The sequence below is a fragment of the Carcharhinus amblyrhynchos genome, chromosome 10 (genome assembly GCF_965287045.1).
Source record: "Carcharhinus amblyrhynchos chromosome 10, sCarAmb.v2.hapA, whole genome shotgun sequence".
NCBI lineage: Eukaryota > Metazoa > Chordata > Chondrichthyes > Carcharhiniformes > Carcharhinidae > Carcharhinus > Carcharhinus amblyrhynchos.
Genome location: NC_137333.1, coordinates 79,340,801 through 79,366,590, shown reverse-complemented (window position 1 = coordinate 79,366,590; position 25,790 = coordinate 79,340,801). Strand labels below are relative to the sequence as shown.

The 25,790-nt window shown below is 42.1% G+C and overlaps 1 protein-coding gene across 4 annotated transcripts in view; it reads right to left on the bottom strand.

Moving 5' to 3' along the window:
• The window catches only part of pds5b (PDS5 cohesin associated factor B), a 193,336-nt gene that overhangs the window by 137,327 nt on the left and 30,219 nt on the right, over positions 1–25,790 (bottom strand). The window contains exon 2 of one of the 4 annotated variants that reach the window (XM_080197451.1): positions 16,929–16,965. The exons of 2 other annotated variants lie outside the window; for them this stretch is intronic. The gene's annotated coding sequence lies outside the window, so the exon portion shown is untranslated. Of the gene's footprint in view, positions 1–10,771; positions 10,792–16,928; positions 16,966–25,790 lie in introns of those variants that run through there. One more of the 4 variants, XM_080197452.1, reaches the window with a different exon arrangement.

The window sequence follows — 25,790 nt, the reverse complement described above, 5'->3', positions numbered from 1 at the left end:
GGCCCTGGAGGGAGTGCAGAGGAGGTTTACTAGGCTGATACCGGAGTTGAGGGGGTTGAGCTATGAGGAGAGGCTGAATAAACTATGCTTGTACTCGCTAGAGTTTAGAAGAATGAGGGGAGATCTCATTGAGACGTATAAGATGATGAATGGGATGGATAGGATAGAGGTGGAGAGACTCTTCCCGCTCAAAAAAGACAGTAGGACTAGGGGGCACAGCCTCAAGATAAAGGGGAGGCGGTTTAGAACGGAGTTGAGGAGGAACTTCTTCACTCAAAGGGTGGTGAATCTCTGGAATTCTCTGCCCGTTGAAGTGGTGGAGGCTGCCTCGCTAAATATTTTTAAGAAGCGGGTTGATGGGTTTTTGATAAGAGAGGGGATTAAGGGTTATGGGGAGAGGGCGGGAAAGTGGAACTGAGCCACAACAGATCAGCCATGATCTTATTGAATGGCGGGGCAGGCTCGAAGGGCTAGATGGCCTACTCCTGCTCCTATTTCTTATGTTCTTATGAACCAATCCAGCAGACTTCTGTTACACTTGCTCAGGGACAAAAATGTCCTTCTTTTGGTAAAGGAACCAGAACTGCACACTGTCTCACCAACACATCTTTACACATGAACACATAAAGACATCTTTACTCCTGTATTCCAATCCTTTTCTAATAAAAACTAACATGTCTTCCTAATTGTTTACTATACCTACATGTCAATTTAATGATTCATGTAGAAGGATCCCCAATTCTCTCCAAATGCAGACATTGCCCGATCTCTCGCTATTCAAAACAGATACTGCTTTTTTATGAAGTGGATAATTTCACATATTGCCACATTGTATTCCTTCTGCTTCCTTCATGTTCACCCATCCAATGTGTCCATATTCTTCTGTAGCCACTTGGTTGATAATTCAAAGTTAGGTTGGAATGTAAGCAGTGATCGTTACACTAACTTGGATACATTATCCTTGGTTCCCTCATTTCAGTTATTAATACACATTGTAAATAGCTGAGATCCAAGTACTGATCGTTGAGGTGCCTCACTTGCTAAAGCACAAAAAAATTGTGACTCTCAGCTTTGTTAATTAATCAATCCATACTATTATCCCCATTCCCAGGAGTTTGAATTTTATGAAATATCCTCATGTGTACCACTTTGTGAAATGTTTGCTGTAGGAAAAAAAAATACACTACTTCCCTTTTATCCATCACACTAGTTACATCTGTTTAAAAAACATATTTGTTGAACACCATTTCCCTTTCATATTGGTTCTACTTAACCACATCAGGGGTCAAGATAATTCTTTCTCTCCTCCCCCACCCCGCTTATCCAGAGAACTCCTTTTGATATTTAAGGTCAACTACCTTGTTTTCAGGGAATTTTTTTGGGGACTCCTTAATTTGGTGATGCAGTATCATTACCTTCTGTACTAGGGTTGAATTTTTTTTAAAAGCACTGCCTTTAAATAAATAAGGTAGCAGGAATACCAAATGTCAAAAAGTAAAAAGGTACTTCAAGTATTGTTGAATATTAGAAATTAAAGTATAGATGCATTTAATTTAGTGTTTTGTGCAAGAAAGATTTTAAGACGTTTACGTGTTTGGAGGTTTTGGTTTCATGTCAAGCAGTGTCTGTATTGTGCTTAGAGAGTTAATGATGTGGAAACCAAGCAGAGCTTACAAGACTTTTCTGTGGCTGAGTATCCATCCAGGGAGCAGCTTGAAGTTAGGAAGATCTTTGAGAGTTTCAGTTTTTAACTGGGCCGTACGTACTGAAAGAGAAGGCTGCTCTCAGGGATCAATGAGAAGGAGTACAAAAGGAGTAATAGGAACAAGACAAGTCGCAGAAACTAAAGGAGAGATTTGAGAAAGCAGAGAAAGAGAAAATGAGAAACAGACTTAAAGTTTCAGATCTAAATGATCCTTCTACAGTTTCTCTTCACAGATGCTGCCAGTCCTGCTGAGTTTATCCAGCATCTGCAGCATTATACTTTTATTTTAAATGAAAAAAAGTGGGGTCCCAGGAAGATTGAAGTCCAAGAAAGAAACTGTAATCTGAACAAGGTATTGTTCACTGGAATCCAAGTAAACCTGAGACAAAGTGCTTTGAGATAGAGACAACTGTAGTAAACAAAGTGGGAAACAAGACATCGAGGTAAACCCAAAAGTTTAGTGACATCTGTGGATGGATTCACTATGGAGCATCCATAATGCTGAGGAAGTCGTGGATGGCATATACAGTGAGTTGATCACACTGCCGATTAAAAAGAGAGGGAGAGAAGGAATGAGTGACCATCAGACAGAGAAAGAGTAGGAAGTCAGTGCAGGGGTCCCCTGTGATCACCTCCCTTCAAAAAGATACACCGTTTTAGGTACTGTTGGGGAGATGGCACACTAGGGGAAGATGGCAGCAGCCAGGTTCATGGCACTGTGGCTGTCTCTGCTGCACAGGAGGACAGGGAAAAAAAGTGGTAGAGTTATAGTGATGGGGGATTCAAATGCAACGAGAATAGACAGGCATTTCTGTGGACACAAACGAGACTCCAGGAAGGTATGTTACCTAAAAGCAGATAACTGCGGATGCTGGAATCTGAAACTAAAAGAAAATGCTGGAAAATCTCAGCAGGTCTGGCAGCATCTGTAAAGAGAAAAAAGCTGATGCTGAGTCCCGATGGCCCTTTGTCAAAGATATGTAGCCTCCCTGGTGCAAGGGTCAAGGATGTCTCAGGGCAGCTGCTGGGCATTCTGGAGGGGGAGGTAAAACAGCCAGCTGTCATGGTGCATACATACACCTACAATATAGGTAAAAAACAGGATGAGGTCCTACAAGCTAAATTTAGGGAGTTAACTTAAAAAGTAGGACCTCAAAAAGGTAGCAATCTCAGGGTTACTACCAGCACCAGATGCTAGCCAGAGTAGGAACGTCAGGATACCTAAAGTGAACATATGGCTTGAGGGATGCTACAAGAGGAAAGGATTCAAATTCCTGGGACACTGGAACCAGTTCTGGAGGAGCTAGGACCAGTACAAAATCAGATGGTCTGCATCTGGGCAGGACTGGAACTAAAGTCCAATGCAGAGTATTTGCTAGTGCTGTTGGGGAGCGTTCAAATTAATGTGGAAGAGGAATGGGAACCGATGCAGGAAGTAAAGTGGATCAGAAACAAAAGGCAGTAAAAAAAAAGGGGGAAGGCAGAGAAATCAAAGACAAAAAAAATCAAAAAGGGCCACAGTACAGAGACTGGAGAATTCAGTGAATGAGTCCAGTAAAGCTAAGAGAAATAAAACAGGAGGAGTGGTACAATAAGAACATAAGAAATATGAGCAGGAGTAGGCCATCCAGCCCTTCAAGCCTGCCCCACTATTCAATAAGATCACGGCTGATCGGAGGTGAATCAGTTCCACTTTCCCACCTTCTCCCCATAACCCTTAATTCCCTTATCTATCAGAAATCTGTCTACTCTTGACTTAAACATGTTCAACAAGGTAGCCTCCACCACTTCAATGGGCAAAGAATTCTAGAGATTCACCACCCTTTGAGTGAAGAAGTTCCTCCTCAACTCTGTTCTAAACTGCCCCCTGCCCCACTTATTTTGAGGCTATGCCCTCTAGTTCTGGTTTCCTTTCTAAGTGGAAAGGATCTCTCTACGTCTACCCGATCTAGCCCCTTCATGATCTTGTAAGTCTCTATAAGATCCCCCCTCAGCCTTCTAAACTCCAACGAGTACAGGCCCAGTCTATTTAATCTCTCCTCATAAGCTGACCCCCTCATCTCTGGTATCAACCTGGTGAACCTTCTCTGTACTCCCTCCAAGGCCAATATATCCTTACACAAATAAGGGGACCAAAATTGCACCCAGTACTCCAGTTGCAGCCTCACCAGTGCCTTGTACGGTTGCAGCAAGACCTCCCTGCTTTTATATTCTATCCCCCTCGTGATAAAGGCCAACATTCCATTCGCCTTCTTGATTACCTGCTGCAGCTGCAGCTGCAGACTGAGTTTTTGCGATTCATGCACAAGGACCCCCAGGTCCCTCTGCACAGTAGCATGCTGCAACTTTTCACCATTTAAATAATATTCCTTCCTATTATTTCTACCAAAGTGGATAACCTCACATTTGCCAACGTTATACTTCATCTGCCAGGTCCTCGCCCACTCACTCAGCCTATCCAGATCTCTCTGCAGACTTTCTGCGTCCTCCTTGCAATTCCCTTTCCCACTCATCTCTGTATCATCAGCAAATTTTGTTAGCTTACACTCAGCCCCCTCCTCCAGATCGTCTATGTATATGGTAAACAGTTGAGGCCCCAGCATCGATCCCTGCGGCACTCCACTAGTCACCAACTGCCACCTGAATAGCACCCACCTGATTCCAACACTGCTTCCTGTTAGATAACCAACCCTCAATCCACGCTAACACTTCACCCCCAACTCTGTTTACCCGAACCTTCTGCAGCAACCTTTTGTGAGGCACCTTATCAAACGCCTTCTGGAAATCACACTGTTAGGATTGTACTACAGACCTCCCAACAGTCAGCATGAAGTGGAGGAACTGATATGTTAGCAGATTATGGGAAGATGTAAAAAAGAAAACAAGGTTATTGTGTTGGGCGATTTTAACTTCTCCAACATAGACTGGATTCCTTTAGTGTCAGTGGCTTGGATAGGGCAGAGTTTGTTCAACATGTCCAAAAGTATTTCTTGAGGCACTATGTAGATAGTCCAACTTGGGTAGGGTCCATTTCAGACCTGGTTCTGGGAAACAAGCCCGGAAAAGTGTTTGATGTCTCCGTATGGGGGCCATTTTGGGAAAAGCGATCACAGTTCTAAAAGTTTCAAGATACTTGCAGAAAAGGATAGAAGTCATCTCAAAGTGAAAGTACTAAACTCGAGGGAGGCTAACTATAATGGTATTAGGCAGGAGCTTGGGAATTTAGACTGGGGACGGCTGTTTGAGGTCAAATCCACATACAATGTGAGAATTGTTTAAAAGGTCACAGGTTAACAATTCAGGACAAGTATGTCTCTGTAAAAACAAAAGATAAAGATGGCAAGATTTGGGAACCCTGGATGACGAGAGATTGTGAGCTTAGTGAAAAAGGAGGCATTAATAAATTTCAGGAAATTAAAAACGGATAAGGCTCAAGGAATACAAAGATAGCCAGAAAGAGCTTAAACAGGGACATAGGAGAGCAAAAAGGGGCCATGAAATGTTCTTGGCAGGCAGGATTAAGGAGAATCCCTTGGCTTTTTATGTGTATATAAGGAGGAAGAGGGTAGCAAAGGAAAGGGTGTGTCCACTCAAAGACGAGCGAGCGAGAGAGATATATAGACAGATGAGGTCCTTTACAAGAACTTTACATCAGTATTCACATAGGAGGAGGATGTGGTAGATGGTGAGTGCATAAAAGGAGGGATGTTGACATTCTAGGACATCTTGAGATGGAAAGGGAGAAGGTTTTTAAAAATATTAAGATGGACAAGACCCCAGGCCAGATAGAGTCTCTCTCCAAGAATACCAAGAGAGACAAGGGAAGAAATTGCTGACGCCCTGACCAAAATCTTTATATTATCTTTAACTATGGGCAAGATACCAGGGAACTGGAGAACAGCTAACATTGCCTCTTCTGCCCTTCTTAAACAGAGAAGCAATCTGGGAAATTACAGGCCTGCAAGCCTTCCATCAATGGTGGGAAACTTATCGGAAAAGATTTTTAGGGACAGGGTGTACATGCCTCGAGGAGAATAGGCTCATTAGCGATAGGCAGCACGGTTTTGTGAAAGAGAGGTCATCTCTCACAAACTTGATTGAGTTCTTTGAGCAAATGAGAAGAAAAATTGACCATAGAACATTACAGCGTAGTACAGGCCCTCTGGCCCTCGACGTTGCACCGACCTGTGGAACCAATCTAATGACCCTCTAATCTAAACTATTCCAATGTTATCCATATGCCTATCCACTGACCATTTGAACGCCCTTAAAGTTGGCGAGTCCACAACTGCTGCAGGCAGGGCATTCCACGCCCTTACTACCCTCCGAGTAAAGAACCTACCTCTGACATCTTAACTACCACCCCTTAATTTGAAGCTACGTCCCCTCGCATTAACCATCACCATCTGAGGAAAAAGGCTCTCACTGTCCACCATATCCAATCCTCTGATCATCTTGTATGCCTCAATCAGGTCACCTCGTAACCTTCTTCTCTCTATTGAAAATAACCTCAAGTCCCTCAGCCTTTCCTCATAAGACCTTCCCACCATACCAGGCAACATCCTGGTAAACCTCCTCTGCACCCTTTCCAATGCCTCCACATCTTTCTTATAATGCAGCAACCAGAACTGTACGCAATACGCCAAGTGTGGCCGCACCAGAGTTTTGTACATGACCTCATGGCTCCAAAATTCAATCCCTCTACCAATAAAAGCTAACACACCGTACGCCTTCTTAACAACCTTATCAACCCGGGTGCCAACTTTCAGGGATCTACGCACATGTACCCCGAGATCTCTGTGCTCATCAATGCTACTAAGAGTCCTTCCATTAGCCCTACATTCTGTACTCCTGTTACTCTTACCAAAGTGAATCACCTCACACTTTTCCATATTAAACTCCATTTGCCACCTCTCGGCCCAGCTCTGCAGCTTATCTATGTCCCTCTGCAAACTGTAACATCCATCCTCACCGTCTACAACTCCTCCGACTTTGGTGTCGTCAGCAAATTTACTAATCCATCCTTCAACACCCTCATCTAGGTCATTTATAAAAATGACAAACAGCAGTGGCCCCAAAACAGATCCCTGAGGTACACCACTTGTAACTAAACTCCAGGTTGAATATTTCCCATCAGCCACCACCCTCTGTCTTCTATCAGCTGGCCAATTCCTGATCCAAACTGCTAAATCACCCTCAATCCCATGCATCTGCATTTTCTGCAGTAGCCTATCATGGGGAACCTTATCAAACGCTTTGCTAAAATCCATATACACCACGTCAACTGCCTTACCCTTACCCACCTCTTTGGTCACCTTTTCAAAAAACTCAATAAGTTTTGTGAGGCACGACCTACCCTTCACAAAACCGTGTTGACTATCCCTAATCAATTTATTTCCCTCGATGATTACAAATCCTATCCCTTATAATTCTTTCCAAAAGGTAGGGCAGGGCAGAACAGTGAACAGAACCGTTGTATACATGGACTTCAGTAAAGCCTTCGATAACATTCTTCTTGGCAGGCTGATACACAAGATGAAGTTATAAGGGATCTGAGGTGAGCTGGCAAAATGGATATCAACTAGCTTGGGCATAGAAAGCAGAAAGTGGAAGGGCACTTGTCTAACTTGAGATCTGTTGACAACTGGTGTTCCACAAGGATTAGTGCAGGGGCCTCCAATATTTGTAATACAGAATGATTGAGGAAAAAATGTAGGTGGTCTGATTAGCAAATTTGCAGATGATACAAAAATTTAGGGAGTAGCAGATAGCAAGGAAGAGTGTCAGAGGATACCACAGAATATAAATCAGTGGAGACTTGGGCTGAAAGATGGCAGATGAAATTTAACCCGGACACGCATGAGGTGATGTGATTTGGAAGGTCTACTGCAGAAGGAAAGTATACAATAAATGGTGGCGCCCTTAGAAATACTAGCTTAGAGGGATCTAAGCATGCAGGTCGACAGTTCCTGGAAGGTGGCAACTTTGGTGGACAAAATAGTCAAGGCGACGGATGGCATGCTCACCTTCATTGGTCAGGGTGCTGAATATAGGAGTTGGAAAATCATGTTGCAGCTGTCTAAGACTTTGGCTAGGCCACAACTGGAGCATTGTGTACAACTACGGTCACCACATTATCAGAAGGATGTTGATTTATTGGAGACAGTGCAGAGAGATTTACCAGGACGTTGTCCGGTTTGGAAGATGCGGACTATGAAGAAAACTTGAACAAACTTGGATTGTTTTCAAAAGGAGCAGAGGACGAATGGGGACCTGATAGGAGGTTTACAGGAATAGGACACGCTCGGATAGAGTGGATAGTCACAGTACTTTTCCCAGAGTTGAAGGGTCAATTCACCAGAGGGTGGTGAATGTCTGGAATGCTTTGCCGGAGGAGGCGGTGGAAGCAGATTCTCTAACAATGTTCAAGAGGCATCTAGATAGATTCATGAATAGACAGGGAATAAAAGGGATATGGACCATGTAGAGGCAAGAAAATATTAGACTGGATAAGCTTGTGTGTCGACACAAACTTGATAAGATGAAGAACGAAGAACAGACCTTCAGCCTAATGAGAAGCGGCCCAGTAAAAGGAGCCTGAGAAAGGAATACCATTGATTTAGAGTCCAAGAAACACATCCATCTCCCAGAAACAGTTGCCAAGCGTGCGTTTGAAGATGCAGCTCGAGGATTGTGCTCAGCCATACACAACCCATGACCTGTATCTTAGTTACTTAGGTGAACAATCACACTTGTTAGTAAGTGATCACCAAGAAAGACTACAGCCAGTGAAGCAGTAGTGTTCTAGTAGCACGGCTGGGTACACGAGAGATTGTGGGGAAGTTGGAATACACATTGCAATTCAAGGCAGTTGGAAATTCTGAAAAGGTGAATTCCTGCCAAAAAAGATTCTGAAGGAGTGTCTTTTCAAGAGAGTGTTGTGTGGAAGCCAGAATCTGGTGGACCAGTCAGCTCAGTGTAATAATCATCTGCAGGGATTTAAAGGAGGAATCCAAAAGGTACAATTGGGTAACATCTGCCACTTCACTTCAGAGGAAGGTGGTCTGACCACAGTTGGCCTACCAGTTTACAAGAACTGTGTATTTACCAAGAAAAATATAGCACAAGATATATTTTGTGACTTTTGTTATTGTAAAAATTTTTATGGGGAGAGGGCGGGAAAGTGGAACTGAGCCACGACAGATCAGCCATGATCTTATTGAATGGCGGGGCAGGCTCGAAGGGCTAGATGGCCTACTCCTGCTCCTATTTCTTATGTTCTTATGAAGATATTGATGGGGTAAAGGAACAAAGTCAAACTTTTAATGTTTAATCACTTTTTTCCCCAGTTGTTAAAAGCCTGTGGGCAATCCAATGACTCTGCTCATTCATATTTTTCTAAAAAGTTGTCTTTTGAGCCAGTGTTCCATTCTGGGACCTTTCCATCCAGTAATATCAACCTGGATCATAACAACCAAGGCAACTGGCCAGTTAATCTATTTCAGTCCTGTTTCTGGGATAAGCATTAGCCACAACAAAGACGTTCCTTACACTTCCTTAAAAACTGAAATTCGGAAAGGACTCTATCTGCCAATCTTTACCTAATCATGCAAGCTATTGATATCCCTTTGCAAACTTTGTTTCCTCCTCAACTTGCCTTCCTGCCTTTTTTTAAAATCAGCATACTGATCCGTAATACAGCCTGTCCATTCATTCATGTGAATAATGTATTTACTCCACTTGGTCTTCTTGCACCATGGTGCTGTGGTCAGTGTGCTCATCCTCCCTGCAGTCCCTACTCTCAATCACACAAGCTGCAAGAACATTAAACCTGTTTAGGACAATTACAAAGGTTGAGGATCCTCCATTGCTACCTTCTGGATCCCCACATGTGCCTCACCTTCAAACCTTCCTGCCCAACCACAGACCACATTAGGGCTGAGACTGCCTCCTGTCAAAAGGTAACTTTTTCCTCTCCCCAAGGCAATGTCTGTAGCTCAGACTCCAGCTGATTAAACCAGAGCCCAAATTCCTTGAGCTACAGACACTTAGCACAGATCACACATGACTCCATCAGCTCACACATGCTTCAACTCATTATCCTGCCATCTTTACTGAGTTTTATTTACACAATTAGGTTTCAAGTTTCAAAATGTCATTCAACTATCATCTGTAGTTACATGCAATAGTTTAGCAAGTTACGCGATACATTTAAAGCTTATGCCCCCCCCCAGTACAAGTTTTAAAAATTGTCGCAGTTTAGAGAGATAACATCTTCACCAATCACATACCAGCTCAACTATTTAATGCCTCTGAACTCTAACCACCAATAGGAGTTTGAAAACAAAGCAGGACTATTTTTTCTTTCTGTAGTGAACTTTCACCTGCACCAAATTCCCAAGTTCACACTTATACCTCAAAAGCACTCTGTTCCCACACTCTCTTGGTTAAAGAAGGTTCTGAAAGCACTGTGCACATTGGTAGCATTTTGTTCCACTAGAAAAAGAATGTTCCTCCACCGCCTCAATTTTACTTGATTACATAAAAATTGTAGCACAGAAACAGGTCACTGGCCAAACCAATTCATATTGGTGTTAATGCTCAACGCAAGCCTCTTCCCCCCCATACTAATCTACGTTTGTCTCAAATATATGTATGCTAGTCATTTCAACAATTCCTTGTGGTCACGAGTTCACATTCTCCAAGTTTCTGTTGAGTTCCCTATTGGATTTGTTAGTCACTAGGTTATATTTATGGCATCTCGTTCTCATCTCCCCTGCAAGGTGAAACATTTTACATCCATCCTATCAAAGAATTATGATTTTAAAGGCCTCAATCACATCATCCTTTTTCTCAAGGCAAAAGCCACAGCCTGTTCAGGCTTTCTAGATTTTTCTAACCTTTCAGAAGCATGAAGGTGCGAAGAGGATTTACTCGAATAATACAAAACATACTAGAACTGTATAATTTAACACAATTCAGTTAAATGCAATATTTAGTGAATAAGAGCAGCATGAGCAATGACAGAAACAAAGGTTGTAAATACAATTATTTTTGCTTACACACCAACTGCAATCTTTTGTTCATGTTACGAATTCCAAACAGTGGAAAAAAAAATCAACCTTTTCCATGTTCTGCAAGACAACCAAGTACCAAACTCAAATTCCTAACTAGATTAGTAACTAAAAAGGTTATTAATTACAATTCTGTACAGAATAAGCATGTCCAGATTCATGTAGACAAGTTCAGCAGGCAGTTAAGGTTTTATCTCATTGCTTATGCTTAATGACTGTTTACTTAATGCAATTCTTAATGTTATGTAGGTGGAAGCTATCCAACCATTTTTTTCCTTTCTCATTTTAGTACAGAGTACCAATATAAAATACTTTGGGCCTCATTAAATAATGTTTTTAGATAATTTGTATAGGTATCTGCCAATGACAAAGACTGGTCATTTATAATCACTGTTGGCTCAAGTCTAATTCTTTTTTAAAAAATACACATTTCCCAAGCAACTAAAAAATGCTTTTTTTTCCATAATTCGTAATTCCAGAAACGCAGATGCAAAGGCAGGCTATGCACATTTCACTGGTGCAATTACATATATGGAAAACAGTACTTTTCCAAAAACTGAAAAACATTCCAATGATATGGAATGGACAATAAATGCTGGCCTTGCGAGATACACTATATCTCAAGAATACTCATGTATTACCTAAGTATGGCAATAGATTCAATTTTTAAAAGATATTAATGTAAATGCACATTTCAGCAAACCATAAATTTATGACAGTGTGCATTCCGCTAATCTCCTACTCATTCAATGTGAAGTTGAAAACCCAGTGGCTCAAAAGATAGCATTGCACAAAGCACTGGATCAAAGTTAGCAAACAAAAAGTGCCACTTCTAAAAAGATAGTTTGTTGTTAGGTGTTCAAGAAACACATGGATGGTCGGTCAGATTTTTCACTTTACAACCACCCTCCCTGCCCCCAACCATCAGCTCCCAAAAATAGATCTGGCATCTAGTATAAACAGATCTGTATTTTACCAACCTTGCAACTGGCTTAGTTAAAACAGATCTGATGTTACATTTTGAGATAAGCGTTAGAACTGACACTGAAGTCTGTTTACACTTTCTCTTTTTTCTTTTGACACAAAATGAACAATTAAACATTGCAATAATGCTTAGTTCATCCATTTACTAACCATAAGAACATAAGTAGGAGCAGGAGTAGGCCATCTAGCCCGTCGAGCCTGCCCCGCCATTCAATAAGATCATGGCTGATCTGAAGTGGATCAGTTCCAGTTTCCTGCTTTCTCCCCAAAACCCTTAATTCCCTTGCCTACCAAAAACCTATCTACCCGTGACTTAAATATATTTAGCGAGGTAGCCTCCACCACATCAACGGGCAGAGAATTCCAGAGATTCACTACCTTTGAGTGAAGAAGTTCCTCCTCAACACTGTTCTAAACTACCCCCCCCCCCCCTTATCTTGAGGCTGTGCCCTCTAGTCCTGCTGTCCTTTCTGAGCAGGAAGAATCTCTCCACCTCTACCCTATCCATCCCATTCATTACCTTATACGTCTCTATAAGATTCCCCCCTCATCCTTCTAAACTCCAACGAATACAGACCCGGTCTATTCAGTCTCTCTTCATAGTCCAACCCCCTCATCTCCGGTATCAGCCTAGGTGAACCTCCTCTGCACTCCCTCCAAGGCCAAAATATCTTTGCGCAAGTGCGGCGACCAAAACTGCACACAGTACTCCAGCTGCGGCCTCACCAGTGCCCTGTACAGTTGCAGCAAGACCTCCCTACTTTTATATTCAATCCCCCTTGCTATAAAGGCCAGCATCCCATTCGCCTTCTTGATCACCTGCTGCACCTGCAGAGTGGGTTTTTGCAACTCATGCACAAGGACCCCCAGGTCCCTCTGCACTGTAGTATGATACAGCTTTTCACCCTTTAAATAGTAATCCCTCTTACTATTATTTCTGCCAAAGTGGATAACCTCACACTTGCTAACATTATACTCCATCTGCCAGGTCCTCGCCCAGCCTATCTAGATCCCTCTGCAGACTTTCCACACCCTCCGCACAATTTGCTTTTCCACTCACCTTCGTGTCATCAGCAAATTTCATCACCCTACACTCAGCCCCCTCCTCCAGATCATCTATATAAAGGTAAATAGCTGAGGCCCCAGCGCTGATCCCTGCAGCACTCCACTAGTTACCAACCGCCAATCAGAATAGCGCCCATTGTTACCAACTCTGCCTCCTATTAGGCAGCTGATCCTCTATCCACGCTAACACCTTACCCCCAACTCCATGCCCCCTAACCTTCTAAAGCAACCTTTTGTGCAGCACCTTATCAAACACCTTCTGAAAAAAAAATTGAGAAACACCACATCCACCGGTTCCCCTCTGTCTACCACGCTAGTCACATCCTCAGAATTCCAATAAATTTGTCAAACACGACTTCCCCTTAACGAATCCGTGCTGCGTCTGCTCTATCAAACAATTCTTCTCTAGGTGCCTCGCTATTTCTTCTTTGATGACGGATTCCAGCATTTTTCCAACAACAGACGTTAAACTAACCAGCCTATAATTCCCTGTCTTTTGCCTGCTTCCTTTTTTGAACAGCGGTGTAACATTAGCCGTTTTCCAATCTTCCGGCACTTTCCCGGAATCCAGCGAAGTTTGGTAAATAATCACTAAGGCGTCTACTATCACCTCTGCCATTTCCTTCAGAACCCTGGGATGCATTCCATCCGGTCCTGGGGACTTGTCCGCCATCAGTCCTACTAGTCGATCAAGCATTACCTCTCTAGGGACAGTAATCGCATTCAGGCCCTCAACTACTACCATCCTTCTACCTTTAATATCCAGCAAACTATTCGCATCCTCCTCTGTGAAGACCGAGGCAAAAAAAAACTTACTTAGGCCCTCAGCCATTTCCTCATCTCCCACCACTAAATCCCCCCTCTCATCCTCTAAGGGTCCAACATTCACTCTAGCCAGCCTCCTCCTTTTTATATATATTTGTAAAAACTCTTACTGTCCTTTATGTTTACTGCTAGTTTAGCTTCATTGTCTATCCTTCCTTTCTTTATCAACTAGTCAACTTATCAACCAAGCATCTGTACTGTTTACCCCTTGCAGCCTTCTCCTGAACTTTAAGGATGCTGATAATTTACCCAAGCAGCAGTTCATTGTGTGAGCATATCCACTCCCCACCCCAGTGATTGCTACCTTAATTGTTTCTTTTAAGAGGATTACAATGAAATTCATGCCTTAACTAGATGTCAATTTTTCAAGAGCTTTTCAACTACCATATGACCTGCACAGTTTCACTGGTGAAACTAGTTTCAGTTGAGCTGGACTCATGGGCTCAGCGGGAGGTTGGACGTTTGTGAATAAACGTCCTTCATCGCCAGAATTCACTAGAAATCTTCATACATCAAGAACCTCTTCCTATTGAATGTCCACAGCAGCATTTCTTTCAACTGTTATCTGGAACTTGTGTTGTCTCCAAGTCATTGCATAGATGAATGCGTTCCTAGTGTCTGCAAACGAGTCTCCCATTAATCAATTTCACTGCCAAAGATACTGGACCACTTTGGTTGATAATAAATGCCAGACAGTGATCATTGGTTACTACCAAAATTGCTCAAAGACACAATAATTTGGGATGAAGTTCTCTCCTTAGCATGGTAGTTATGTCTCCTTTCGTAATTCAGCTGGTTGTTGTTTGTGGTGCGATATGATACTGGAACAGGAACCTCAAGAGCTTGGTTCCCAAAGTATCACCTGCCATTTCCCTTAATCCTTTCAGTGTCTGAACAGTTCACTCTGCTGAACCATTTGAAGGTGGGTGAATGGGTACAGCACACACGACATATTACTTTTGTTTTGCATTATTGGGGAAAAAAAAACCAAAATGTTGCACTGGTATCAGAAACAAGTAAATCCAATAAACCAGGAGTTGCAAAAACATGATATAGCTTCTTCTGGTTGATCTGTCACACAACACAGGGCTTTCCAAGTCCTGATCCCTATTAAGCTACCAAATATACAACCTAGCTAAAAACATTTCATTCAGGAGATACTTGGGGTAAGCCTCATGAATTTCTTCCAAGGCTTGTGAATGAGCAGGGGTGGGATGACCACTCTGGACTCCCAGGAGATACAGCCTTCTTGCTCACCTCATCTTTCCACTTTGCAGATGGTCTCAGTTCATCATTTGCCTACCCTTAGGCCAACCCTGCAGATGGGATTCCACCAGGGATAGAACAGGGTCTTTGTCTATCCACTGCTATTTAGTCCCTCAAGCACGAAAGTTGTCTCTGGAGGAAATATCTTGGCGAGGATTTTTGGTAAAATAAGACTCAACATGTCTGTCTTTGCATTGTCCATCCCTGCCTTGCACACAACATTATACTGTAGGCTGACAGAACGAGAGCCCTGTTCCCCAGTCTCACCGGGGCATGGGAGGAATGCACTTGGATTCAGGGAAAAGAAAACGGCTTGCAAGTGATACATATCAAGTGAATGTACTACCATAAAAAAAATACAGAAGAAACTGTTTGACAGCAAAAGCAGTGGCTAAACATTCCATGATGACTGAGAATATACCTCCTCAGCTGTTGTCAGTGTACATAACGCAAGACCAATGGATTTTTCTGACCCATCCTCAGAGTGAGCCTCATCAGGCAAAGCATCACATGACAGAAAAGAGTTATCGTCTTGATCACAGCAAACCAGCAGATTTATTTATCTGAATGTAGCAGAGCTTTCACGTCCTTAAAAGCTTTCTTTTGTACTGGCTTCCATTTCCATTGTGTTTGTTTATTTGTGAAGTAACAGAGTGGTGCCAACACTGTTTAAAGGCCTGGCAGACGTTTCTCATACTAATTTACCATGCCCAGAAAATGACCTGAGCTCAGACACACTCCTGGAGTCTGGAGCTTCCTTCATAGCTCTCACTTTGCCTTCAGCTGGGGACAAACCCTGCACTGTGACCCAAATATTCCACACTGTGCCTGGAAGATGCACTTGCTACATTTCAGGCACAGCCCTACCCAGCACTTGATCCAAAGTACAGGTATGCTCTTCAAGTTTTCCATGTGCCCAGAATATTGTTCCAAGTGCTACACTGTTCCAAGTGCTACGTTTCTCAATGATCTCCTGCATCACCGGCATGCACTTACTCCCACTCCAGCTCAAATGGAATTTTACTGAGCCAGTCATGCCTTAATAAACTAGGCCCATTCCCTTTCATACGTTCTAACTTCTTGGCTGTTGTATGCAATGCTCATCTTTAACACCCCAAGCAATGATATAGCCTCTACAGTGTACAGAAGTAGGATCCCTACCCAAGTAAAAGCTGGCGGCTGCTGAGAGTCCAAAGTCTTCCTGAAGGTCTCCTCATTGCTCACAGATGCAAAGACTCTGATGTCCACCCTTCTGAATTTGTTTCCCATTGACATTCAATGCAGTACAGATAGGCTATGCAAGCCCCTTACTAACATTACAATGAGAGCTCCTCTGCATGCTGAGCTTTCCAGGTGATGCATAGTTGACTGAGACTTCTCAATGTGAATTTCCCTGCACAACATTTCACTTGCTCTGAGCACCCCTACATTGCAATGCTGAAAGGCTCTTTGTTGCAATGGTGATAAACAGCGTCCATAAATTTACAACTGGTAATACTGTGTCCCTCCACATCTAAAACACTCCAATGCTTTCACCTTTTTGTTTATTTGATGCACTGCACCTGCCTGTGCACCACCATTGGCCTTCTGAATCTCTTCTATGCCAAGAAATTTCTAGGGCCTTCTTGAGAGTGAGTGTGGCTTCTCCTAACAAATGATACTGAATGCTGTCCTCACTAATGCCACAGATGAGTCTGTCCTGAGCACGTTCTCCAACATTTTCTAAACTCAATATTGAGAGAGTTGTCTTAATTCAAAACTAGTTAGACTTTCCTGCCTTTCAGAGAATGCTGGAAAAAAAAAAATCGCCAAAGGCTCCAGATTGTGGCAATTCAGAACGAGTGCAACTAAATCCATAAAATGGAATGTCTTGGGGTCTCTATGGTGTTGCTAAAATTCCTCATTAAAAGAATTGAGTGCTTTTCTGCTCACGGTCTCTATTGCTTTTAGACAACTTGTCAAAATTTGACCTTACTTTTACATGGTAAATGGCAGTTTAATGGCCTTACCTGTACAGTTGCCTCAGAGTTCTTCAGACAGTTGGCCCTGTTGCGCTCACAACAATGTAATTAAGGAAAACAAAATTAGCCTTCACATAATTCCGGTATGCAACCAACACAAATCACCAATTCTTGTCACAGGATATAACTAATTTGCATACAATTAATATATACCACTATAAATTTCACTATACAATGGCAGCATCCAAAACACAACCACAAAAGCTAGAAACAACTGGAACTTGAATTGATTTTTTTTTTAAGAGCATGCAATGAGATGGATAATGGGCTTACCCTGTCCGCTGTGTAACTTGAAAAGGAATAAAACTTTATTAAGCTAGAAACACACAAGCCAGTCAGTACCAGTGGACAGACAGGGTGCAGAGTACGGATCCTTCATCATGACAGACTCCAACACGGGGTCCACAGGTCACACACTTGGTCTGTCCACTTTGGGAGGTGCTGACCATCTGCTGAGCTTTTCCAGCAGCATGTGCTATTGTTCTTGATATAAAAAATACTCAATGTACAAGTTGCATTAAACTGCTAACAAACATATGTGACCTAAACAGAAACAACTACTCAGGAATTAATTCTCACAAAGGTGAAGAAGTTTCATTTTTTAGTGTAGACATCACATAAAAATCTCTACTATTTGCAGTTGTACTCAGGTGCATACTTGATTTCACATTTTACAGAACTCATCGAGTCATACAGCACAGAGCTTGCATCAATAACTACCACTAAAATCACACTAATCCCATATCCTTGAATGTTACATTTCAAGTGCTCATCCAAATAATTTCCAATCTTCATTACCTTCTCAGTGGTCAATAAAATTAACTATTTTATTGAATTTGCAAATAGCCAATAAAAGCATCTGCCAATAAACTATGAAAGCAACCCCCATATTTGAAAAGCCAAGAGTCTTATGACAAAAATGCCAGAACAAAATTGAAGCAGCCTTATTAATAGATTCAGGCTCCAATTCACAACATCACTGTTGCAAGCTGTTCATTAAAAAGCACAAACAAACATGTTTTCCCCAAACTACTTCCAACTATTACCACGAGAAGTAAGAAAAATGAGTAATTCTCTCAACATCTAACAGGGATTTAGGAGCTTTGAAAATCCTGTGATCATTCCTTTTCTCTAATTAATAGAAATATAATTTTGAAGGTCTCTTAAAAAACACAAGGCACATAACCAGAGCTTCTCAAAATCCTCCTTTAAGCTAATCTTGAGTTTAGGAAGAAGTTACTTTGTATGCAACACAAAAATGACACCAACTTCACTGATGAAGCTCAAAAAACAGCAAGTTTACTTCAACTATCAATGTCCCTTATTCTTCTGAAAAGATTTGCTATTTTACATAATTACCTGCATAATTTTTTTAAAAAGATAGGTGTTTGATAGTCAGAACACACCGACTTCTTTGAAATATGAAGTGTATAAAGCAAAAGGGAATACAACTTTGATTCCCATTTTTAGAATTCATGATACTATACAAGTAAATACATGTCCCATCAATAAAGTTGCTAAATTCCTTCTAACAGGACAAAACAAAGTTGCATTTTATGGATCTTTACACAACTACTGAATGCTGTAAAGAGCTTTATAGTGCAAGTAGTTAGGTTTGAAGTGCAATCACTTATCACGGAAATTCAAGCCTTTTTTTTTAATCATGGCAAGTACATGCTCCATTTCTTAAGATTCTGGCTTTTCTAGTGATCAGGCTGCTGCTTTCAATTACATGGGCAAATTTCTCCTTCATTAGAAAGTCTGCAAATGATATGTTGATCATTGTCAAAAATCAGAAACTCTACAGACATGTGGAATGATCTAATGTGGAGAGTAAAAAGAAATGCATTCAATTTTTTATTATCTGGCAAATATTAAAAAGGAACATAACTAGGAGCAGGAGTAGGCCATCTAGCCCCTCGAGCCTGCTCCGCCATTCAATAACATCATGGCCGATCTTTTTGTGGACTTAGCTCCATTTACCCTCCTGCTCACCATAATCCTTAATTCCTTTACTGTTCAAAAATGTATCTACCCTTTCCTTAAAAACACTCATTGATGTAGCCTCATCTGCTTCACTGGGCAAGGAATTCCACAAATTCACATCCCTTTGTGTGAAGTTGCTCCTCAACTCAGTCCCAAATCTGCTTCCCCATATTATGAGGCCATGTTCCCAAGTTTCAGTTTCACCTGCCAGTGGAAACAACTTCCCTGCTTCTATCTTATCTATTCCCGTCACAATCATATATATATATGTTTCTATAAGATCTCCTCTCATTCTTCTGAATTTCAATGAGTACAGCCCCTGTGTACTCAGTCTCTCCTCATAAGCCAACCCTCTCAGCTCTGGAATCAACTTAGTCAATCTCCTCTGCACTCCCTTCAGTGCCAGTGGATCTTTTCTCAAGTAAGGAGACCAAAACTCTACACAGTACTCCAGATGTGGCCTTACCACACCTTATACATCTGCAACATAACCTACCTGTTTTTAAACTCCGCCCCTCTAGCAATGAAGGACACATTTCATTTGTCTTCCTAATTACCTGCTGCACCTGCAAACCAACTCTGCGATTCTTGTACAAGGACACACAGGTCCCTCTGCATAGCAGCATGCTGCAATTTCTTACCATTTAAATAATAGTCCATTTTCCTGCTATTCCTACCAAAATGGGTGATCTCACATTGTACTCCATCTGCCAGACCTTGCCCACTGACTTAGACAATCAATATCCCTTTGCAGACTTTTACCATCTTCTGCACACTCATCTTCGCGTCATCTGCAAATTTTGACACACTATTTTCCAAACGTCGCTGGATTCCAATCTTCCCGCACTTCCCCGGAAAACAGCTAATGTTACGCCGTTGTTTAAGGAGGGTGGCAGGCAAAAGGCAGGGAATTATAGGCCGGCTAGTTTAACATGTGTTATAGGAAAAATGTTAGAATCCGTGATCAAGGAGAAAATAGCGAGGCATCTTGAGGAGAACAGTTTGGTAGAGCAGACGCAGCATGGTTTCGTTAAGGGGAAGTCGTGTCTGACGAATTTATTGGAGTTCTATGAGGATGTGTCTAGGGTGGTGGATAGAGGAGAGCCGGTGGATGTGGTCTTTCTTGATTTTCAGAAGGCGTTTGACAAGGTGCCTCAAGAGGTTATTGCAGAAGGTCAGGGGGCATGGAGTTGGGGGTAGGGTGTTAGCGTGGATAGAGGATTGGCTGTCAAATAGGAGGCAGAGAGTGGGGGTCAATGGGTGCTATTCGGATTGGCGGTTGGTGACTAGTGGAGTGCCCCAAGGGTCGGTGCTGGGGCCTCAGCTATTTACCATTTATATAGATGATCTGGAGGAGGGAACCGAGTGTATGGTGTCGAAATTTGCTGATGACACCAAGATTGGTGGAACGGCAAATTGTGCGGAGGGTGTGGAGAGTCTGCAGAAGGATCTAGATAGGCTGGGCGAATGGGCCAGGAACTGGCAAATGGAATTTAATGTTGGCAAATGTGAGGTTGTCCACTTTGGTAGGAATAATGGTAGGAAGGACTATTACTTACGTGGCGAAAAACTGCAGCAGACGACGGTGCAGAGGGACCTCGGGGTCCTTGTGCATGAGTTGCAAAAGCCCAGCCTGCAGGTGCAGCAGGTGGTCAGGAAGGTGAATGGGATGCTGGCCTTCATAGCGAGGGGGATTGAATATAAAAGTAGGAGGCCTTGCTGCAGCTGTATAGGGCACTGGTGAGGCTGCAGCTGGAGTACTGTGTGCGGTTTTGGTCGCCGCACTTGCGCAAGGATATTTTGGCCTTGGAGGGAGTGCAGAGGAGGTTGAATAGGCTGATTCCGGAGTTGAGGGGGTTGAACTATGAGGAAAGGCTGAATAAACTAGGCTTGTACTCGTTAAAGTTTAGAAGAATGAGGGAAGATCTCATTGAGACGTATAAGATGTTGAATGGGATGGATAGGATAGAGGTGGAGAGGCTCTTCCCGCTCAGAAAGGACAGGAGGACTAGAGGACACAGCCTCAAGATAAAGGGGGGGCAGTTTAGAACGGAGTTGAGGAGGAACTTCTTCACTCAAAGGGTGGTGAATCTCTGGAATTCTCTGCCTGTTGGAAGTTGTGGAGGCTGCCTCGCTCAATATTTTTAAGACGCGGGTTGATAGGTTTTTGATAGGCAAGGGGATTAAGGGTTATGGGGAGAGGACGGGAATGTGGAACTGAGCCATGACAGATCAGCCATGATCTTATTGAATGGCGGGGCAGGCTCGAGGGGCTAGATGGCCTACTCCTGCCCCTATTTCTTATGTTCTTATATTTGGTCCCCAACTCATCTATGTAAATCATAAACAATTGCAGTCCTAATACTGATTCCTGAGGCACACCACTAGTCACTGATCGCCAACCAGAAAAACACCCATTTATCCCCACTCTTGGCTTTCTGTTAGTTAACCAGAATCAGAAACATAACCATGAGAAATAGGAATACACCATATAGCTGTCAAGCCTGCTCCGCAATTCAATATGATCATGACTGATCTTGGCTTCAACTCCACTTCTCAGCCTTCAATATGTTAAATGATGGCACTTCCATAATCTGGGGTAGAAAATTCCACAGAGTTCTACAGTGAAGAAATTTCTCATCTATCCTGAATGCACTGAAACTGTGTCCCTCGTTCTAGATTTCACACCTTATTCCACCTTGTCAAGCTACTTCACAATTTTCAAACGTTTCAATAAGATCACCTCGCTTTCTTCTAAACTCCAGAAAATATGGACCCAATTTACTCAGCCAATTAAAGGAAATCCAATATTGCAGGGACCAATCCAGTGAAACTTCCCTGTGCTGCCTCCAATGCAAGGACATCTTTCCTTGAAAGATGAAGACCAGAAATGCGCACAGTATTCGAGATGTGGTCTTCCCAAAGCCCCTTACAACTGTAGTATGTCACCATAGAAAGCAACCTTTCTGCATTTTAGACAACTTGGTATGGCTCCTGCTCTGACCAAGACTGCAAGAAAGATTGTGAATGAAGCTCAGTCCATCACTTAAACCAGCCTCCTATCCACTTACTGTCTACACTACCCGCTACCTCGGAAAAGCGGCCAACGTAACCAAGGACCCCACACACCTCGGACATACTTTCTTCAACCTTCTTCTGAGGGGTAAAGATGCAGATGTCTCAGGTCACATACCAACTGATTCTAGAACAGCTTCTTCCCTGCTGCCATCAGACTTTTGAATGGTCCTACTAATAAAGACGTTGGTAAGGCCACACTTGGAATACTGTGTGCAATTCTGGTCACTATTATAGAAAGGATATTATTAAACTAGAAAGAGTGCAGAAAAGATTTACTAGGATATTACCGGGACTTGATGGATTCAGTTACAAAAGGAGAGGCTGGCTAGACTGGGCCGTTTTTCCTCTGGAGCATAGGATGCTGAGGGGTGATCTTATAGGAGGTCTATAAAATAATGAGGGGCATAGACAAGGTTGATAGTCAATACCTTTTCCCAAAAGGTAGGGGAATCTACAACTAGAGGGCATAGGTTTAAGGTGAGGGGGAAGATAAAAAAAAGTGTCCAGGAGGGACAATTTTTTCCACACAGAGTGGTGGGTATCTGGAACAAGCTGCCAGAGAAACAAAGAACAAAGAAAATTTCAGCACAGGAACAGGCCTTTCAGCCCTCCAAGCCTGCACCGACCGTGCTGCCTGACTTAACTAAAACTCTATGCTTCCAGGGACCATATCTTTCTATTGCCATCTCATTCATGTACTCGACAAGACACCCCTTAAAAAGTCACTACTGTAGCCACTTCCACTACCTCCCCCGGCAACAAGTTCTAGGCACCCACCACTAAAAAAAATTTGCCTCGTACATCTCTTTTAAAGTAGTAGGAGGCAGGTACAATTTTGTCTTTTAAAAACATTTAAATAGTTACATGGGTAAGATGGGTACAGAGGGATACGGGCCAAATACAGACAATTGGGATTAGCTTACGGGTTTTTAAAAAGAGGGCGGCATGGCCAAGTTAGGCTGAAGGCCTGTTTCCATGCTGTTAACCTGTATGACTCTATATTAACTTGATCTTTCTCTACACCCTAGCTACAATTGTAATACTATATTCTGCCTTTTCTGCTCTACTGACAGTTTGCTTTGTCTGTATAGCGCGCAAGACAATACATTTCATTGTTTACCAATACATGCAACAACAAATCAAAGTCATCTTTATTCTTTAACTACAATTCCCTTGAAATAAAGGCCAACATACCATTTTTTTCCTAATTGCTTGCCCTACCTGCACATTAAAACTTGTGTTCCATGTACAAATGTACAAAAGGTGTCTCTGAATATAAACATGTACAAATTTTATGCTTTTCACAAGATATTCCATTTTTCTATTCTTACAACCAATGCAAATATTCTGACACTTGCCCACATTATGCTTTGGTACCCATTCACTGGCAAGATTTTTCCACTTCCTCTACCTCAGTCGCCATAAAAATAATTTATTCAGCAAATATAAAAAAGGGGGAAGAAAGCCACTGGAAAATAATTAAGATGTTTCTTACGTTTGATTATTATTGTTCCAGCAGTAGTTTGCAAATTTGAAAGTCAGACTCAAGGTGAGGTTTTTTTTGAGACAGAAAAGGACACAAAAATAGTTAGCAAACTCATACGTTCTCTTTCTATTACAAATGTGCATGGACCTTGCTCTTTTAAATGGAAATAGGAGAGTTGTTGCAACTGAGGGGTGGTGGAGAGAATTATTCACTTGCAAATCACACAGTATGTCCGTATATCTGCACCAGTTCTCTGAAATGATCATTGAGTTGGTGCTATTCCCGTGCCTTTTCCCCCAATAACCTTGCACATTACTTGAACAGAAACAATTGTCTTCTTGAATGTTTTGATTGAACCTGCCTGCACCACTTTTCCAGGTAGTGCATTCAAGGTCCAAACGATATGGAAAGATCATTTATTGCTTTTGCAAATCACTTCAAATCTATGACCTCTCATTCACAATTTTTTTTTTAAATGAGTGGGAAAGGTTTAATCTCTACCTGCTCTGTCCAGTCCCTTCACTAATCTTCTTAGTCTTCTCTCCAAAGAGGAGCTGTGCAGACCTCTGCAACCTATCCTCATACCTGAAGTTTCTCATCCATGAAACCACTCTTGTAAAATTGCTTGTGCACACTGTCTAATGTGTTCACATCTTAAATGTGGCACCCAAAACTGTATACATTATTCCAGGTAAGATCTAGTGTACCGTTTTAAGTTCAGAACAATTTCCTTGTTCCTGTACTCTATGTCCCTATAAACAAAGTTTATGATTCTGTATGCTTCATTAACTGCTCTCTTCACCTGTTGTGACATTTCAAAGCAATATGCACCAGGTCCACTGCTCCTGCACACCCAAGTTGTACCCTTAATTTTACATGGTCTTGCCATGTTCTTCCTACCAAAATAATTCACCTCACACTTCTTTGCGTGGAGCTTCAACTTCATCTGCCCGTTCTATGACCCTCAAACATCATAAGCATGACTGTTACCTCCTGCGCACCGAGATCTAGATCATTAATATCCATTGGAAGAAACAAGGGTTCCAGGACTGATCCCTGGGGAACTCCACTACACATCTTATTCCAGCCTGAAAAACATTAACCATTATTCGCTGTTTTCTGTTACTCAGCCAATTCTGTATCCGTGTTGCTATTGTCTATCCTATTCCATGAGCTTTAACTTTGCTCTCAAGTCTGTGATAATTAAATGAAATCAAAAGACCCACTTCACCTCAGTGCATCCTCCCCAGCGGAAACTGCAACCATCCCTCCATTAAAGTCCAAGTTCTGCTCTGAGGAGAATAGTTTATTTGCTGCTCCTCGTCCAATTAAAAATTCAGTATTTGAAGGAGCTGCAAGAGTGGGAGGGCGGGAATCTCAGATTAGAGTAACAGCTTCCATGGCTACCATCTCTCGCACACTTTTCCTCCAAATCAAACTCTGCGTTGTTCTTGTAAATGTTCAGCCCCAGACCATAGAGGGGCCATAATACAAGATAATATTGTACCTTGAATTTTTCATTCCCACTTCTGCTTTTCTACAAGCTATTTGTGACATTGGAAAACAAGTCAGATCACCACCCCCTGTATTTTGAACCCTGCTTCAAATGCAGGAAAAAAAAATGGCAGAAAACGTGTTTCAACTACATGGAAAGTTACAAAAAAAAGTTTAAAAAGAGGGAGAAGAATTCAGATGATAGGATTCAAAAAAGGTATAAAAACTAGCACAAGGATAATTTATCTCAATGCTCAGAGCATTCGAAACAAGGTAAACAAGTGGACGGCACAAGTCGTCGTGAATGAGTATGATTTAGTGGCTACTACAGAGACATGGTTGCAGGGTGGTCACAACTGGGAGTTAATATTCAGGGGATCAACCTATTCAGAAAGACAGGGAGATGGTGTACCTCTGATATTTAAGGATGATATCAAGGCAGTAGTGAGAAATGCCATAGGTTCTATGAAAAAAAAATTAATCCATTGGTGGGAAATAGGAAGGGAAAAAAAAAGTCAGTGATAACCATAGTCTATAGACCGCCAAATAATATCACATGGGTCAAGCAATAAACAAGGAAATAATTGATGCCTGTAAAAAGGTACAGCAATTAGGAGACTTTAATCTATGTGTCAATTGATTAAACCAGGTCAGTCAAGGTAGCCTTGAGAAGGAGTTCATAGAACATATCCATGATAGTTTCCTCGAACAGTAGGTAATGGAACCTACAAGTGAGCAAGCTATCCTAGGTCTGACCCTGTGTCATGAGACAGGACTAATTCATGATCTCAGTTCGGAATCCTCTC